The 14287-nt window shown below is 53.4% G+C and overlaps 1 long non-coding RNA gene across 1 annotated transcript; it reads left to right on the top strand.

The window, feature by feature from the left end:
* The first annotated feature begins 2022 nt into the window (after positions 1 to 2022).
* On the top strand, positions 2023 to 6873 carry LOC113599118 (uncharacterized). Its single transcript, XR_003419851.2, has 3 exons — positions 2023 to 2138; positions 3234 to 3600; positions 4029 to 6873. It is a non-coding gene; the product is annotated as an uncharacterized LOC113599118 (long non-coding RNA).
* Positions 6874 to 14287: the final 7414 nt, after the last annotated feature.

Raw genomic sequence — 14287 nt, 5'->3', positions numbered from 1 at the left:
GGCTCTTGGGGTCTGCTCCTGGTTAGTGACCGCGACTACAGGGCGGGGGTGTGGCTTGTGATTCCCGCCCTCAGGGCTGCAGGAAGGAGGGGCTGGCCTGGGAGAGGGGAGGGGGCACCTTACAGCCTCCCTTAACCCCGCCAGGTGATCTTGGTGACCCTGAGCAAGGTCAGGGGTCCCAGACCGCCACCTGCGAGCGGGGACTGTGGCCTCAGGAAATTACGAAACGTTCGTGAGTGGGAGTTTTCCGAAGATGGGGAACAACACCAAGGTCACACGGGGTTGTTCTTCCCTCCCGGAAAGTGGGTCTTGGGGCGGGGGCCAAACTTGGTGGATGTGCCAGAAGGAGGGAGGGGCGAGCAGAGAAGGAGCAGATCCCGAGGTCGGATCCTGCCCCCCAGCCCCCATGGGCAATGAGGGAGGACGCAGAGGGTGCAGGGATGGGTGGGGTGGGGGCTGCCCACGGAGAACACGATGCCTGGGCCTTGAAGTGTGAGCAGGAGTGCCCCGGGTGGACAGGCAGGGGAAGGGTGTTCCGGGGCACAGCATGCACAAAGGCTGGGGGCATCACCTGCATTTCTGTCTCCCGGCTGTAACCCGAGCATATCGGTCACAGCAGCAGAATGAGGGCTGGATCCCAGGGTGCCCGTGCTGGCATGTAGCCAATGCCTGGCACCCAGCGAGGGGGGTTGTGGGGGAAATTTAAAGGGTTTACGACCTGTTTGCAGGCTTTTAGAGCAACTCCCTGATGTTGGGCAAGATACTCAACCTCTCCGTGCCTCAGTTTCCTCATCTGTGAAGGGGGTCGTGAGAGCCCCCCCTCCCCGGCTGGGGTGGGGATGAACCCGTGTCAAGCACTTCAGGTGATGCCTGGTGCCCACGCTGTCATGAGGGTGTTTGCTGGGACTGATGCTCCTTCCGGTCCCCATGCCCGGGGGCTTCCTCCTGTCCTGAGAACTTCTAGGCGGAGGGTGGGCAGGACCATCCCTCCCGTTGAAGAAGCTGAATCCAAGGAGGTGAAGTGGCTTCTTCAAGGTCACATGGCTGAGCTGGTGCGTGAGATCTGGGATCTCAGACAGAAGTCTGACTTCAGAGCTCACCCGGTGCCCAGTGCTGTGTCTGACCCGCGGTGGGGCTGCCCTAGAGCACCGGCCTGAGTGAGCCCAGGCCCAGGGGTCCGCGGGAGACCCCAGATGCTGGGCAGAGAACAGCCCCACCTGCGCCCACATGGCCAAGGCTAACTGGGGGGGGGGGGGGGGTGCCCTCCCTCCCGCCTCCTCCCACCTCGGCCTGAAGCCTCGGCTCACAAAGGCCCTTCTCGGTCCCTTCTGCCTCTGCTGGGCTCGCAGCGGCCCCATCATCAGCCCTGCCTTGCAGTGAGCGGGGGATTGGCACCCTGTGTTAAAATCCGTGTCTGGATGAGCCCTTGGCTGGAGGAATTAACTCATGTACACACAGAAAATCTCCGCGGACTTGTCTTCTAATATTTATTCCCGAAACTGGAACATGCAGATGAAGCCAGCACCTGACTCTGGGGCTGCAGAAAAAAATTGGCATTCTCCACGCCGCAAAAAGCTGCACACAGCACGGGCGGAGGTGGGCAGGAAGAAGGAAAAACCGACTCTCAGCCAGCGGAAGACAGGCCTCTCTTCAGTGGCAAAGGCTTGTGAGAATCCCAACACCTTCGTGCTCCACAGTCCTAAAATCCTCGAGGCTCAGACCCCTCAAGCTTAGAATTGTCACTGCGTAGAATCTTCAAACCATAACATTTCAAGTCAGAATCACAGGATTTTAGGGTTTAATCATTGTCTTGGCCAGACCGCTGATCAGTGGTGGCTCCCAGGCTTTTGGTCCACCCCAGGGCTGCCTCCTCAGGGCAGCCCTCCTTGACCCTCCATTAACTTAATGAGAAGACCTTTGAGTCTTGAGTGAGAAGAGGAGCGTGTCATTAAAAAAAAAAAAATTAGGTTTCCAACCAAATGGAACAGCAAGTGCAAAGGTCCTGGGGCAGGAATGCACCGGTTGCGTTTGAGCTAGTTTCTGAATGTGTGGTGCGACAGAAAAAGCAGTGAAACCAGAAATTGGAGGAGACTGTGAGTTGACCCTCTCCTCTGTTCTGGCCTCACTGTGCGCCTCGGGTGAGTCCCCGCACCTCCCTGACCATCCATGTACCTTGTGGGACACAGGAAGTCACCCCTCTGCTCCTAAGACCCAGGGGGTGGGGCCTGATGAAGCCTGGAGATCCTTCCAAGACCAGGCATGTGTGAAATGCCCCAGATTCCTTGAAAAGGAGGGTAGGACGAGGAGGAAGTGATGGTCTTTCTCAAGCTCTACAGAGCAGCACGGCGGCCCACGCTGAGATGCCGAGGAGGTTCCCTATTTGGAAGTAAACACAGGCTCCGTTTAAGGGTTCATGGCAGCGGGAGCGAGGGGGCCGGAGCACTTTGTGCCCGAGCGCGCTTATGTAAAAGCCGTCCCATTACCTATTCTCTGTAGCTTTTCGTTGCAAAACTCGAGAATTTCTAAATGCCCAGCTTGTGGTCCCGGGAAGGGAAGGCAGAGCCCAGGCTGGCCCTGCAGACTCCGCCCTTGGTGGTGGCCATGGCGGGGGTATTTGTGGGAAGCCCGAGCTGCCCCAAATACTGCTGTCTGAATTGGGTAGGTGACTGGCCCTCTCTGGACATGTTTCCTCAGCAGTGCAAAGATGGGGTCGGATTTAGGTGGCCTCTGTCCTGGTCGGGCTCCTCCAAAACTGTTCTGGAAGCAAGGTGTTGAGTTGCCGCTGGTGTATTTGGGAGGGCACCCCAGGATGTGCAGCAAGGGGGTGGAGAGCGAGGGCCGGGGAGGGAGAAAGGTCACATAAAGGTGCGTCAAGCTGTGGGCGATGGGGGCCCACGACTATGGGGAGCCTCAGAGGAACCGTGTGGTACACGCCTCTGCCCCCCACCTGCCCCTTATTGGTTGAGAGCCACCTCTATGAGCCCGAAGCATCCCTGCCTTCCAGCTGGCCCCGCTCCCGGGCTGAGCAAGCTCCCGTGGGTCAGAGAAAGCCAGAGCAACCCGGAGAAATGCAGTTCCTGCAGGCTGGAAGTGGGGGTTCTCGGGAGCTGTCCGCTTCGGCCGGCGGTGAACTCAGGCACGGCTGCAAGGACTCTGGGATTGGACCTCAAGAGCCCCTCTCCATCCCCAAGCCCTCCGCTGCTCTAACATTCTGGATCCTCCCTTCTTTCCAGGCAACTCAACTCCGGGTTCCACAAGCATTTTTGTGTCTGTCGGGTTCATGGCTGCATCTCCAGCATCTGGAACAGTGCCTGTCAACACGTATTGCGTGGAATAAACTGGCCGCCCGATGGGCATCTTTCTTGGTTGCGCACGGTGCTCTGGGCCCCGAGCTAGCCCTGGGGATACAACGTTGAATCGGGCTTGGTCCCTGCCTTTAGGAGCTTGCGGCACGGAGGGGACAATGCGATCGCCGCCATTGATGAGACTCTGTTGTGCAGGCCGGCTTCGCGTCGGTCGCCTTCTTTCAGCCTCCGATAGCCACGAAGGGCCCGTGCGCTCGTGCCTATCTCACGGGTGAGCAACTCAAAGCTCAGAGAGGTGAAACGACTTGCCTGTCTCACCACATACTCACCAGCGTTGCGTGTTACTGGGTTTTTGTTTGGGTGTTACTGATTGGATTGGCCAGAGAAGAAGCCAGGGGAGAGGGCAGCCCCCATGCAGGAAAGAGGAGCTGGTCCCGTTCCACCTGCTCTGTGCCGTGGTGTGTCCTTTCTCTTTCTCTGGGTCTCCAGTTACCCGCTTGATGGAACAACTTCCCATCCGGTCCCCTTCCCTCCAGCCCATCCAGGGCCCAGCACAGGGCTCGACACGCTGCAGACGTGCAGCGAATATCTGTTGAAGTCCAAACTAAGAAATGCTCTTTAAAAAGACGAGTTAGCTACGTCATTCTCGGGCTTATGTCTTTTGCTCAAGCTCTCCATCGTTTCCATTTACCTGCCTTGTCTTCTTCACTCTGTTTCATGCAGGTACCACTGTGCTCGGGTGATCAAGGACCCAGACTCTGAAGCCGGACAGCCTGGATGTGGCTCTGGGACTTCGTCGCTGTGTGACTTGTGGCATCTTACTCCACCTCTCTGTGCCTCGGTGCCTCGGTCTGTAAAACTGGAACAATAGTGACGGTTTCAGAGAGTTGTGCTGAGGAATAAATAAAGGGATGGACGTGGGGAGCGTTGAAAACTGCTCCAGGCACATATATATAGTCACTATGTAAATGCGTGCTATTACCATTTATTATTATGGTTATTATGGGTTATTATCATGCCACAGTGGACTTCAGGTGCCCTAAATCCACTCAGGCCTGAACCTGGGGCAGCTCCTCTCCTCCTGGGGGGCCCCACAGCTCCAGACTCGTCTTCTTAGCATTTCAAGTTCACAACGAAGGGAGACATTCTCTATTGCCAGGGGTTCTGGAACATTCTTGCGGTTGGATTTCTCGGGACAGATTCGAGTCAGGAGAAACTTGCGAGCCCAGCAGTTTCTGTCTTAGGAAGAGGCCCTGGGAGGTCTTGTCCCCCTCCCCGCCCCCCCCCCCCCCCAGCCCCTTCCAGGGCCCCCTGCTGGCCCCTTGCCCCTCCACCCTGGGCTGAGAGAGGGTGGAGGCCCCACCCACTCCTGGCTGATGGGATTCTCCCTTCACTCCACTGTCCTTGTAGCCACTCGGTGCATCCGAGCCCGTGTGCGGCAGGGCCACGTTTGTTCCCTAGTGGGCACCTCAGACAAGGCTGGCCTTGGAGGATGCGGTACCCCATTGTCACTGACACCTGCTTCCCCAGACTTTCTCTAAAAGGCACAGTTGCCATTTCCATGCCGCCCTCGGAACACGGGCAGAGTTTACATCTCACAGATACAGCGGTGCCAGCCGGGAAACTGGGAGGTTTCAGGCAGCATCAGAGCCTAGGGGACCCGCACTGGGGACAGGCAAGGGACAGCTCCTCTCTGAGTCTCAGGCTTCCTCATCTACCCCTCCCCCTGGTAGATGGAGCCCCTCCCCCCGAGGCAGTTTTGAGGGTGGCGGGAGACAGAACGCGGAGGGCCACGGTGCCTGGCACACTGATTATCACCGTCCGCAGAAGCAGCATCAGATGCCCATGGGCTGTGGATTGCCCCTGTCCCTCATCCTCCAAAGCTCCCAGAGCTACTGGCCTGTCCACCCCCGGGACCAGAGGCAGAATCGGGACTAATAAGGGTGAGCAAATGCATTGGACTGAAGCCCGTGCTCTCTGGCTGTGTCTGCACCCACTTCCCCGCTGTTTGCAGGCTACCAGGGGTTCCAGAATATGTTCCTGAGCTCTGGCCACGGTCCAGTTACACGGTCCCCGTCCAGGCAGGCCCCGTGTCTGGGGACAGAGAAACAGAAGGCAGGGGCCCATTCACCTGAGGGCCGGAGGCTCAGGACAGGACAGGACAGGACCTTTGCTCCTCAGAGTCTGGGGCCAGGTCCCTGTGGGTTCACGGGATGAAGCTCCTTCCACTCCCGGGGCCTCCTGGGCTGGCACAGAATCAGGGGCCTCCTGCCTCCCAGTCTGGCAGCCTTGTGTGCGGAGGGGTGATGATGCCCATTTACAGACCAGAACACTGCCCCCAAAGGGACCTGGGAAATACCAGTGGCCTCTCAGACACGGCGTCAAACACGAGCCTGTCCCCATACCCCACAGACCCAAAGGAGTCAGGGGCCCTGAGGGCGGGGGGGAGGGGGTGTCTCAGGCCACAGAGGAGGCTGGGAGAGGTCAGTAGGCTGAGATCAGGGAGGACACACCCAGGCTGCCAGCGGCCCTGAGGCTAGTGGGTGTGGCCAGGCCCACTTTGGGTGGGGCTACCATTGGTTGTGGGTGGGGCCATCCCAGCATGCGGGCGTGGCCAGACTGAGCCTTTGAAATTAACCCTTGTCCAGACTGGAACTCGGCTCACAGCAGCTAGTCAGGTGAAAGTCTACCTGGGAGGACCCCTGATCACTGGGAAGCTGGTGGGGCACCTCTGTCGCCCGAGACCTAGCGCCCCCCGCCCCCGCCACGCAGCTTTCAGCACCTCATTACTGTGGCTTACATGTTCCTGTCTCCCTTTTTAGAGCGTGAACTCTGTGGTGACAAAGCAGGGACGTAATTGCCTCGGTCGTGGCTATGTCGCAGGCATACAGTAGGCACTGGGTACCTTTTGTGACAATTGAGGGCAGGAATAGCTTAATTCAACTTTGGAGGGGATGATGAAGTAGGGGGCTTCTCAGGGCTTCCTAGGGACTGTCTGGGTCAGGAAACCTCAGGGAGGAGCGAGCTTGGGGACAGAAGTGGCTCTGAGGCCCCTGGGCCAGGTTGGCAGGCGTGAGGCAGCTGCGTCCTCCCCTCCTCCCTCTACCTTGAGAGCCTCTGGCTGTGGCCTCACCCCTTGCCTTTCACTTCCCCTCTGGGAAATGGGGCAGCTGTCCCTCCCCCGAGAGAAGCCATGCACTGCCTGCCGGCTGCGGCTGCGGCGTGCAGGGGTGCTCCTCAGCCAGTCGTGCCTCCCCCCTTTATTTGGATATTGCTAAGGAAACTGACAAATCCATATCACCCTTAGGGAAGAAAAGGCAACAAAGACTGTGTGTGTGTGTGTGTGTGTGTGTGTTTCATTTGATACTTGGGAAAACATAGTGCCAGGCCTATAAAAGGGCCCAGGAGGAAGCCAGTTTGGCATTTCTGCTGTGGCATTCCTGTCCCCGGGGAACCCCTTCCCAGGCACTTCCTCCTTCTGTCCCATCCCTGATCGCTCCCAGAGTCACCGCGTGACACCAGGCTGGGGCAGCTGGTGCAGGGGAGCCATCTGTGGCGGGGTTAGAGGTGATCCATCCAGGTCTCTGCAGGCAGGGCTTAGAGGGGGGTGGGGGGCGCCGAGGAAGGAGCGGGGGTGGGGCAAGAGAGACCTCAAGATGCCCAGGTGGAAACGGAACCCCTCGCGGGCGCTCCCCCTGGGCTCCTGCCACTCGTGTGCACGGCCAGCCAATTCTGTCCGCTCAGCCCTTCCCGTGATCAGCTTCGCAGACACTCTGACAATTCACTGGGGAGTGAGGGCAGGTTCTAGACCCTCTGACTGTAGTGTGGCCCTGTGCCGGTGTGTTGAGAAAAATGTCCCGGGGTAGTGTGGGGCTTTAAAGCCATCTTGACGCTGAGGTGGGGCCCAGGCACCAGCGCTGTTGAAAAGCCCTGGAAGATTCTGATGTGGAGTCAGGCCTGAGACCCACAGGCCCACCCCAACTGCCTCGGTATACAAATGGAGACAATGGGTCCGGGAGCCTGAGTTCCATGGTGCGTCTGGTCTCCGGGGTCCTTCCAGCTAAGAGTCTAGTAGGGGGCTGTGTGATAGCCTGGTTGGGAGCCGGGCTCAAATCCTGAGTTTTTCTCTCATCAGCTGTGTGACCTTGGGCAAGTGCCTGCCCCTCTCTGAGCTCCTCCTCTGTGGAATGGGGAGGTTCACAGGACCTGCTGCACAGGTTGGGTGAGGATGAATTGGACCAATGAGTCCAAAGTGCTCAGCCGGGAGCTGGGCACACAGGGGGGGCCCGGGCACTAGGGGCCACTGTCACTGGGACTCTGGCCAAGTGCACTGGGCTGTGCCCGTGGCCCCACCCACACTGGGAGGCCGCGCTCTGAACCTTTCCGGGACCACAGGGTCCTCCCTGCCCCCCTCCCCCCTCCCCCCTCTGTCTTCTCCTGGGGCGGCAGAGGCTCCGCCCGCTCCTCCCCACCCCTCCCTTTTCTTCTCCCACTTAACAAACAGCTTCACTTAAAAAGCCATCTGGGAGGATGGATGGCACAGACACATTTTTGCAGAATAAGTTTTCAGGAGAAACGCCAAGAAATTAAAGGGACAGCACTGTGAAAATCAAACACAAACGGAGACCAGATTTGAAAATTCCCTGAGCAGACAAAACCAGGTAGTCGGCAGAAGCAGAGCTTAATTACGCTTAGTTGCAAGACAAGCGAGGTTAATTTGACCTGGGTCACGTTTTGTTTATGCCTCTGAAAATTCTAAGTGAAACTTAAATCGTCCCCCTAATTATGATCAGAGGCAACCACTAGCCAATTCTTTTTCATTTACAAAAATTCTCATACTGTAAGCACTCACCATAAGGAATAAAAACTTGCTGCCTGCATGCTGTATAAATATGCTGCTTTCTAACAATATACTCCCGAGCCTCGGTCCATGTTTTGGTTTGAGTACCCTTGTTTTGCAACCGGTCTTTTTGGTGTGTGCATAATGAACTTTTACTAATCACCACTTATGTGATGTTGGTTTTGCTTCTGTTTTTTTTAATGAACTTCTGATGGTTAATTGGGTCAGGCGTGGGATCCTGCAAAGACATCTCCCCGCTACCTGGAAGCTGGTGAGCAAAGCAGGTGCCAACGCCCACCTAACTCCTCCCTCAGGGCTTTCTCACTGGCCTGGGAGTTGTTGCTAAGTCTCTCTTGGGTCTGAGCTGTGCTCTCTAGGCATCCTGAGCCCTCCAACTTCACTTGTTTTCTGTTTGTCAGTTGAAGCTTCTTGGTAAGGCACCCTTCTGTCGGAAAGGGGAAAAACCTGAGACTCGCTGGGTTTAAGGATGGGGTAGAATTACTGGGATCCCCATAGATTATTTGGTTTCGGGAATCTAAAGACAGAGGTGGGCTCCCTCCCCCTGGCCTAAATCTTCCTTCTCTTCACTTAAAGACTCCTGCCTCTTATGTGTAGACCCGGTGTGGACGAGGGTCTGGTACCTTTCTGGAAGAATGGGTAAACTTCGCAAAGGATAATTTGCAATTGTAGTGGTCACTTTGGGGAACCTGCAATTTAAAAAAGATAATCCATTGGCACTTGGGTGGCTCAGTCGGTTAAGCGTCCGGCTTCGGCTCTGGTCATGATCTCACACTTTGTGGGTTCAAGCCCCGCGTCGGGCTCTGTGCTGACAGCTCGGACCCTGGAGCCTGCTTCGGATTCTGTGTCTCCCTCGCTCTCTGCCCCTCCCCCACTCACGCTCTGTCTCTCTGTCTCTGTCTCTCTCTCTCAAAAATAAATAAACATTAAAAAAAAATAAAGATATATAAAAAGAGTCTTTAAAAAAGGTAAAAATAATCCATTTTCAAGGGGTGCCCTTGAAAAAAGAAGAGCCTGAATCTCTTGAACACAGTGGAATGCATTCTTTGGTTTCCAGAGGTCTCTGGAAGACAGAATGACTAAAAGAGTCATTCTAAAAGATGTATTACAATGGGCCAATGACAAACTTGAGACAAAAGCTCCGACTAAGAGTAAGGGCTTGACAGACCCTCCGGCTAGCCCTTCTGTCTTGTTATTTTCTGCCACCTGACTGTCCTGATTCCAACAATCCTTTTCATCTTCCCCCGCACCCCCCCCCCCCCCCCGCCAACCTCCTAAGCTCCTGACACCCTTGAGAGCAAGACTTTCCCACGAATCGGGGCTTCCCAGCTACAGCAGAATTCAAACCCTGGGCTTGAGCTGAATGCCAAGTCATTACAAAGGATCTTCCAGATCCCCAAAAGGATCAAAATGAATTTATAAAAGAATTTCTGATGCGTAGAGCTTATGACTCTGGGCCCTCTGGTTTGTACCAATGCGTTCACGTGACGGTAATTCCAAGAGACACCCAAAGGTGGCTCCCCACAGCAGATTGAACAGACTCCTCCAAAGAGTTGGGGGACCCTACCAAGCAGGCTTCAAAGGATTGGATGAAAAGAGCAAGAAAAGTAGGTCAATCACTCCTTGAAGCTCTACCCGGGGTTTTTCCCGTGAGAATTAACTGGGCCGTAATACAATCCTGTAAACAAAAAAGGGATGAATCAGTTGCAGACCTTCAAATTTGCTTAAAAGAAATATTTAGACAGCATTCTGGTCTCGGGAACTCTGAAGCTAATCTTGCCTTGTCTGCTCGTTTTATTCATGGGCTTGGCTCTGAGCTTGTGATTTATTGAAGAAGCATACATGAGAACAGAAGATCAGTCCCTTTCTGAGCTCCAGCATCTTGCTGAGAATTTCAAAAGAATTTCACAACAGAAAAAGAGCCATCAAACAGATGAACTCGCGGTCCTTAGGATTGTAGCAACGACAGGGGCCTTGACCAAACTTTAGATCTAATTTCGCCCCCATTGGTGAGGATGCTGGTCAATACTGTAAACAGAAGGGACACTGGCAAAGGGCCGGTCTCCTCAAACACCCTAATTATCTAACGAGACGGAACCCTCAACCTTCATGTGCCCGAGGTAATTATCAACACTGATGGAACTCTGAGGAAATGTCCAGTCAGCTACTCCTATAAATTATCAGGATGGAATGAAACTTGGCATAAATGGAGACATCTGCACTGGCTAATAGATACCAGAGCAGCTGTTGCCACTTTAATCCCTGCCGTGATACATCATGACCAAAAATGTTTTTGTGGTGAGAGCGTCCATCAAGTTCAAAGGGCTCCTTTATCAGAGCCCGTAACTGTTACCCTTGGCCCCTTCGCTGAAAACCACGCCGTTCTTTTACGTGACACTGTACCTGTGAATCTCCTGGGAAGACATTTACTTTCGAAATTAGAGACCAGGGTGGCCCGGACGGCTCAGTCGGTTAAGTGTCTGACTTTGGCTCAGGTCGTGATCTCATGGTTGCGTGAGTCGGAGCCATGCATTTGCACCGACGGCACGGAGCCTGCTTGGGATCTCTCTCCTTCTCTCTCTGCCCCTACCTCACTCACTCTCTCTCTCTTAAATAAATCGACTTTATTTTTATTTTTTTAAATATTTATTTATTTTTGAGACAGAGAGACACAGAGCGGAAGCAGGGGAGGGCCAGAGAGAGAGAGGGAGACACAGAATCCGAAGCAGGCTCCAGGCTCTGAGCTGTCAGCACAGAGCCTGACGCGGGGCTCAAACCCACGAACCGTGAGATCATGACTTGAGCCGAAGTCGGACGCTTAACCGACTGAGCCACCCAGGCGCCCCGAACTAAATAAACTTAAAAAAAATAGATTAGAGGGCAAATGAAACATTCCTCTGGAGAAATAACCTCAGAATTTCCAGATGCATAGATCCTGATAGGGCCCCATACTCTAAAGTGCTAATACAATATTCCAAAGCTTATTTTCAATAGGTCAAGGAGGCTTTCTGAGACCTCCCCCACCGATGACCCCATGTTGAACCTGGAGACTGGGTGTTCCGGAAGAGACATCAGGGAGAAACAGCGATTGACCCTGGATGGAAAAGACACGACAGATGGGGAGCATCTAGTGGAGATTCCTGGGAGGCGGGCCAGCAGAGGGGCTGAGAACGTGGGACTATGGAGGTGGAGAGCTCCGGGCCGAGTCCTGAGCACACCCCGACCATGTCAATTGCAAGCTGTCCGACCTTTGGCAAAGACTCACGCTCACCCAGCCTTGGTTTCTTCATCTGGAAAATCAGGCAAAGCAGTAGTTCCCACTATAGGGATTGTCACAGACACTAAAGGACTGAGCACAGCGCCTGGCACCATTTGTGCATCATAAATAATGGACATCGTCATTATGAGAAGCTTTCCACTCCCTCGAGCATGCTAAGATTCAAAACTGCTGTGGTTGTGGGGCTCCAGGGTGGCTCAGTCGGTTAAGCATGTGACCTCAGCTCCGGTCATGATCTCACGGCTCGTGAGTTCGCATCCCATGTCAGGCTCTGTGCTGATGGCTCAGAGCCTGGAGCCTGCTTTGGATTCTGTGTCTCCCTCTCTCTCTGCTCATGCTCTGTCTCTCTGTCTCTCTCTCCAAATAAATAAATAAACATTAAAAAATTAAAAAAAAAACAAAACAAAGCTACTGTGATTTTAAAAACCCAAGCCTCTGAGATTGATTCCCAATCATTCCCAGATTAAAAGACCCCTTTAGATTCTAGGGCTTTAAGATACTGTGATCTGTGACTTGCGCTCCTGTCCAAGATGGGCTCACAGGGAATGAATTGATCTTCCCACCCGAACAGCCAAGGAAAAAGCCAAGCAGATGGAACAGGGGTTTTTATGACACCGAACATCTGGTGGTGAAGGATGGTGGGCCCTGAGAAGAAGGGGGACAAGCGGGGTGAGGCCGGTGGTGGCTGCAGGCTGATGGTCCCGGGAGAGTTTTCCCTCAGACAGGAAGGGGGAGCCTAGGTGGAGCCCGGCTGATCCTGAGCTGAGGAGGGGAACAGAGTCAGGCCAGGCCCGCCCCGGACTCACAAGGACAGAGAGCCGGAGAGGAGGGAGCTGTGCAGAGAGAGGGAACGTCTGTCGGAGCTGTGCGGTGGGGCGGGTCCTTCCAGTCTCCACTGAGTATGGATCAGGGCGCGTGCGTGTGAGAAAACGCCAGGGAAGGAGTGATCTGATAGCCGCACTGTTAGCATGAACAGTGGCCAGCACAGGCACAGGGCTGGGCACGATGCCTGTACCCACCAACCGGACTGAGAAGCCCCAGAGTTCATGGGGTACCAGTTAGCATACTCGCAGGGCCTTGCCTCAGTGGTGGGGACTGATGGGTCCTAGACCAACTGGTGCACTGGCTCTGCCTGACTCATGTGTGCTAGGTTCCTGGGGCTGACAGAGCAAATTGCCACAACCCACGCGGCTTACAACAATCTATTCCCTGTAGCTCAGGAGGCCAGAACTCTGAAATCATCGTGTCTGCAGATCTGGTTTCTTCTGGAGGCTGTGAGGGAGAATGTGAGCGCCTCTCCTGGGTCCTGGTGACTGCGGGCTATCCCTCTGACTCCTTGGCTTGTAGATGCGTTAGTCCCATCTCCGCCTCCACCCTCACATGACGCTCTCCTCTGTGTGTCTTCATAGAGCCGTAGAAGGACACCAGTCACTGGATTTAGGGACCCCCTTAATCTGGCATGACCTCACCTTAATTACATCCGTAGACACCCTATGTCCAAAGGAGGCTGCTTTCCGGTTTCTGGCGTGCACAAATTTTGGGGTTACACTAGCAGCTTACTACAACAAGCGAAAAGTGACACCCAGAAAGATACAATTGTTTCCAATTAATTGAACTATATAATCCAGAGCAAAGCTCGAGAATGTTTATAGGATTACAAGGACATCCAATATGCAGCAGGGTAGAATTCACAATGTCTGGCCCACAAACAAAGATGACCAGGCATAAAATGAGCAAAGAAGACACAACGCATAGTGAGGAGAATCATCAACCCATTGAAACCGATCTAGAACTGACATCAGTATTCAAACTGGAAAACAAGTATATTAAAATGGCCATTAAATTGTCTGTCAGGTGTTCAAAAAGTTGCACAGAGGCGCAGAATACATAAGTACATAAACATCCCAAATCAAATTCCAGTGATGGAAAACCCAAGGTCTATAGTGTAAAAAACACTGGATAAAATTAACAGCAGGATAGACATTACAGAAGAAAAACATTAGCGAATGTGAATGCAAACTATCCCAAATGAAACACACAGAGAAAAAAGGATTGAAAAAGGATGAAGATTGTTGACGATAGGGGGCAACTTCAAGAGACTAGCATACATACGATTGGAGTTCCCAAAGGAGGGAAAAGGGTAGAGAAATATTGTTTGAAGCAATGACAGTTAAATGTTCCCCCCCCCAAATTTATGAAAACCACAAACCCACAGATCCAGGTGCAAAAAATGTGAAGGATACCACCCCAAGACACAGCATAATCCGGTGAGAATGAGGACATCACGAAAACGGCCAGAGAATGAAGACATGAAACAGACAGAGGAAAATAAAAAGATTATGCTGACAGCTGATTTCTATTCTACATAAACCATGCAGATTTGAGAACCGTGGTGCAACATCTTTAACATACCGAAAGAAAAACTGTCAGCATAGGTTTCTTTACCTAGCAAAAATATCTTCCTAAGAAAATGAAGGCAAAATAAAATGTTTTCAGACATACAAAAGCTGACAGAATTCATCACATCACACTGCAAAAAATGACATATAAAGTCCTGCAGGAAGAAGGGACATGAAACCATATGAAAATATATATCCACCCCCAGAAATAAGGAGCATGGACGTGTTAACTACACAGGTAAATATAGGGTATTTTTTCTTTATTTTTCTAATGTTTATTATTTATTTTGAGAGAGAGGGAGAGAGAGAGAGAGAGAGAGAGAGATTGAGAGAGAGAATGAGGGAAGGAGGGGAAGGCAGAGGGAGAGAATCCCAAGCAGGCCCTGCTAACAGCGTGGAAACTGCCTCGGGGCTCGATCTCACCAACTGTGAGATCGTGACCTGAGCT

The sequence above is a fragment of the Acinonyx jubatus genome, chromosome C1, assembly GCF_027475565.1.
Source record: "Acinonyx jubatus isolate Ajub_Pintada_27869175 chromosome C1, VMU_Ajub_asm_v1.0, whole genome shotgun sequence".
Taxonomy (NCBI): domain Eukaryota; kingdom Metazoa; phylum Chordata; class Mammalia; order Carnivora; family Felidae; genus Acinonyx; species Acinonyx jubatus.
The sequence above is the reverse complement of the archived record's forward strand: the minus strand, read 5'-3'. Positions and strand labels throughout refer to the sequence as shown.